Source organism: Triticum dicoccoides, chromosome 5B (genome assembly GCF_002162155.2).
Source record: "Triticum dicoccoides isolate Atlit2015 ecotype Zavitan chromosome 5B, WEW_v2.0, whole genome shotgun sequence".
Taxonomy (NCBI): Eukaryota; Viridiplantae; Streptophyta; class Magnoliopsida; order Poales; family Poaceae; genus Triticum; species Triticum dicoccoides.
In genome coordinates this window covers 717,970,568-717,974,978 of record NC_041389.1, presented here as the reverse complement: position 1 = coordinate 717,974,978, position 4,411 = coordinate 717,970,568, and positions in this window count along the sequence as shown.

Here is a 4,411-nt window from a genome sequence, read left to right as displayed (position 1 = left end):
GCCGCCGCCCGACCCGCCGGACCGGCCTCTGTCCCGGCCGCGCCCACCGCGGTTGTTGTTGCCGCGCCCATTGGAGTTGTTGCCGCCGTCCCCGCCGTGGTTGGGCTGCGACGGTGCACGAGCCGCGTGCACTACAAGACATATGTCAACTAGTGACCTTCTATCAGTGACCCTGGAAGAATTGATCACAGATCTATAACCATTTGAGACCAATTAGTCAAAAGTTGTTTGGGGGGCTCCAAACCCTAAACCATTGCGACCATTTTGGTCAGAAAGGTCGTAATTTCCTTACACAAAATGGTCGCAAAGCAAACAGGGCTAGTCCGCTGCCTTAGCCTTGTAGATTGTGGTGGGTTGTGATTACGAGGTGCCATCTCATCAGTTTTGCCTATGTGTCATGTCCATGTGTCAATTTTTTCCCTAGGTTGTGAAGCAACCTATATTTCTGTTATTCTAAAACTTCCCAAAAAAATCGCATAAATTATTTGGATCATATCTTCATCAAATATGTCAAAAACCTTCCTTGCCTAGTTCAAAAATAACTCAACAATATTCATTTTCCTATTCTGTTTAGAGCAGCACTTTGTGAAGGAAGTGTTATTTATATATTCTTGATTTCCCTAAAAATTTGTGAAGACATTCTTCTTAGTATATGATCATCCTCAGCCAAAACTCATGCCCATTGGCCATGTGCATTTCCCGTACTGCTAATCAAACACTTGGCTGCTAATTCATGTTTGAGCATAGTTCGGTCTCCTCATGAGAATCTTATGTTATAATTTTCTTCCTAGCACCTACCTGGAGAGTTCCCAACCCACTATACATGCCTAGGCCGCCCAGAACGCATGGCAACGCCACAGTCACGCGGTGATCGCGCGGCGGCATGCGAGCGTATGCGCTCTAGAGTTGGGGCCCTCAGCCACCATCCAAACCTCGATGTCTCACCATCAAACCATGTATTTCTGATTAAATAAATACTGATTTACCTAGAAATGATTTTTGGAAAGAATAAAGAGCAAACTATGAGGCACCTGCAGTTCAAATTTGACCCGCTTCCAACTGAATCGACGGGAATTTGTCTTTTTCACCAGAGGTGGATCAAAATTTTTGACACCCAACCATTTTGTCAATTGTGCATTATATATGGCCTAGTATTTTATAAAATTGATTAGGTCCAATTTTGCAGCAAATATATGGTAGGTCCTTCACAAAAAAACTCATTTTGGGCACTCGAAAAAATGGAAAATGAATTTTTCGTCCAAAGAAAATGAAAAGTTCCTTAGGCAACATTGTTTATCATTCCAAGATGCACCCTTGTGCATGATATGAGGTCATTTGAACAAACTATGCCATGAATGTGGCCATAAGATTGATCATTTGGCTTGAAAGCCATGAATCTCCACACATGATAGCTCATTTCTGAGAACATTTTTTAAAATAATTACCATATTATAAGTTTATTATTTTTCCTGGAAACTTGGTCACATATAATGACACAATGCAAAGGTTTTCCAATTTTTTGATTTTTTATGCCCGTTTCAAAATGCGGTCAAAACGGCAGGCTTGACCATTCCTAGCTAGTGGTTGAATCTTGGAAAACTTTTGGTGTTTGTATGATAAAATAGATACTTATGTACCTATAAATGATTTTTGGAAAAAATAAATAGCAAACTATGAGGCAGCTGCAGTTCAAATTTGACCCGTTTCCAACTAAATCAGCGGCAATTTGTCTTTTTCACCAGAGGTGGATCAAAACTTTTTACACCCAACCATTTTGTCAATTGTGCATTAAACATGGCCTAGTATTTTATAAAATTGATTTGGTCCATTTTTGCAACAATTATTTGGTAGTTCCTTCACAAAAAAAACCTCCTTTTGGGCCCTCGGAAAATGGAAAATGAATTTTCCGTGCAAAGAAAATGAAAACTTCCTTAGGCAACATTGTTTGGAATTCCAAGATGCAACCTTGTTCACAATATGAGATCATTTGAACAAATTATGCCATGAATGTGGCCATAAGATTGATCATTTGGCTTGAATGCCATGAATCTTCACGCATGATAGCTCATTTCTGAGAACACTTTTTTAAAATAATTACCGTATTACAAGTTTATTATTTTTCATGGAAACTTGGTCACATATAATGACACAATGCCAATGTTTTCCATTTTTTTGATATTTTTTGAATTTTTATGCCCGTTTCAAAATGCGGTCAATACGGCGGGCTTCACTGTTCCTAGCTAGTGGTTGAATTTTGGAAAACTTTTGGTGTTTCTATGATAAAATAGATACTTATGTACCTATAAATGATTTTTGTAAAAAATAAATAGCAAACTATGAGGCAGCTGCAGTTCAAATTTGACCCGTTTCCAACTAAATCGGCGGCAATTTGTCTTTTTCACCAGAGGTGGATCAAAACTTTTTACACCCAACCATTTTGTCAATTGTGCATTAAACATGGCCTAGTATTTTATAAAATTGATTTGGTCTATTTTTGCAACAATTATTTGGTAGTTCCTTCACAAAAAAACCTCATTTTGGGCACTCGGAAAATGGAAAATGAATTTTCCGTGCAAAGAAAATGAAAACTTCCTTAGGCAACATTGTTTGGAATTCCAAGATGCAACCTTGTTCACAATATGAGATCATTTGAACAAATTATGCCATGAATGTGGCCATAAGATTGATCATTTGGCTTGAATGCCATGAATCTTCACGCATGATAGCTCATTTCTGAGAACACTTTTTTAAAATAATTACCGTATTACAAGTTTATTATTTTTCATGGAAACTTGGTCACATATAATGACACAATGCCAATGTTTTCCATTTTTTGATATTTTTTGAATTTTTATGCCCGTTTCAAAATGCGGTCAATACGGCGGGCTTGACTGTTCCTAGCTAGTGGTTGAATTTTGGAAAACTTTTGGTGTTTCTATGATAAAATAGATACTTATGTACCTATAAATGATTTTTGTAAAAAATAAATAGCAAACTATGAGGCAGCTGCAGTTCAAATTTGACCCGTTTCCAACTAAATCGGCGACAATTTGTCTTTTTCACCAGAGGTGGATCAAAACTTTTTACACCCAACCATTTTGTCAATTGTGCATTAAACATGGCCTAGTATTTTATAAAATTGATTTGGTCTATTTTTGCAACAATTATTTGGTAGTTCCTTCACAAAAAAACCTCCTTTTGGGCACTCGGAAAATGGAAAATGAATTTTCCGTGCAAAGAAAGTGAAAACTTCCTTAGGCAACATTATTTGGAATTCTGAGATGCACTCTTTGTGTACAATATGAGATCATTTGAACAAACTATGCCATGAATGTGGCCATAAGATTGATCATTTGGCTTGAAAGCCATGAATCTTCACGCATGATAGCTCACTTCTGAGAACACTTTTTTAAAATAATTACCGTATTACAAGTTTATTATTTTTCCTGGAAACTTGGTCACATATAATGACACAATGCGGAGGTTTTCCAATTTTTTGATTTTTTTTGAATTTTTTTATGCCCGTTTCAAAATGCGGTCAAAACGGCGGGCTTGACCGTTCCTAGCTAGTGGTTGAATCTTGTAAAACTTTTGGTATTTCTCTGATTATATAGATACTTATGTACCTAGAAATGATTTTTAGAAAAAATAAAGAGCAAACTACGAGGTAGTTGCAGTTCAAATTTGATCCTCTTCCAGCTGAATCGGCGGGAATTTGTCTTTTTCACGAGAGGTTGATCAAAGCTTTTGACACCCAACCATTTTGGTCAATTATACATTAAATATGGCCTAAGATTTTACAAAATTGATTTGGTCCAAATTTTCAACAAAAAACTGGTAAGTTCTTCACAAAAAACGAATTTTGAACACTTGAAAAATGGACGAGAGGTGGATGAAAAACTTTTAAGAGGGAACCATTTGGTCAATTTGTACATAAAACACGGTCGGATATTTTTGTAAATTGTTGCGGTCCAATTTTATAACTAATATTTGATAGGTTCTTCACATAGGTGAAAACAAAGAAAAGAAACAAAAAGAATAAAACACATATACATAAGTTTAATTTTCATTGGTGGAGATGTTTGTGCCATGGATTGATGACATGGCACACATCCATCCATCCATCCATCCACCCACCCACCCGCAGCCCAAACCCTAACTCCACTCCTCCCGCTCCCTCTCCCCTCCCATCCACCCACTCCCCAGCCGCCCCCGCCCCCGCACCATGGCCATCGACGGCGAGGAGCACGAGTCCCCATGCCTCCCCGCCCTCAAGTGGCTCTCCCGCCACGGCCACATCGGGCCTTCTCGCGCTGTTGTAGAGCTGGATCCGCGCCTCCTCCCGCAGCCGCCGTCTCCCCGATCCAGATTGACGCCACCAGCCTCTCATCCTCGTCTGCCGAGCGCCGCC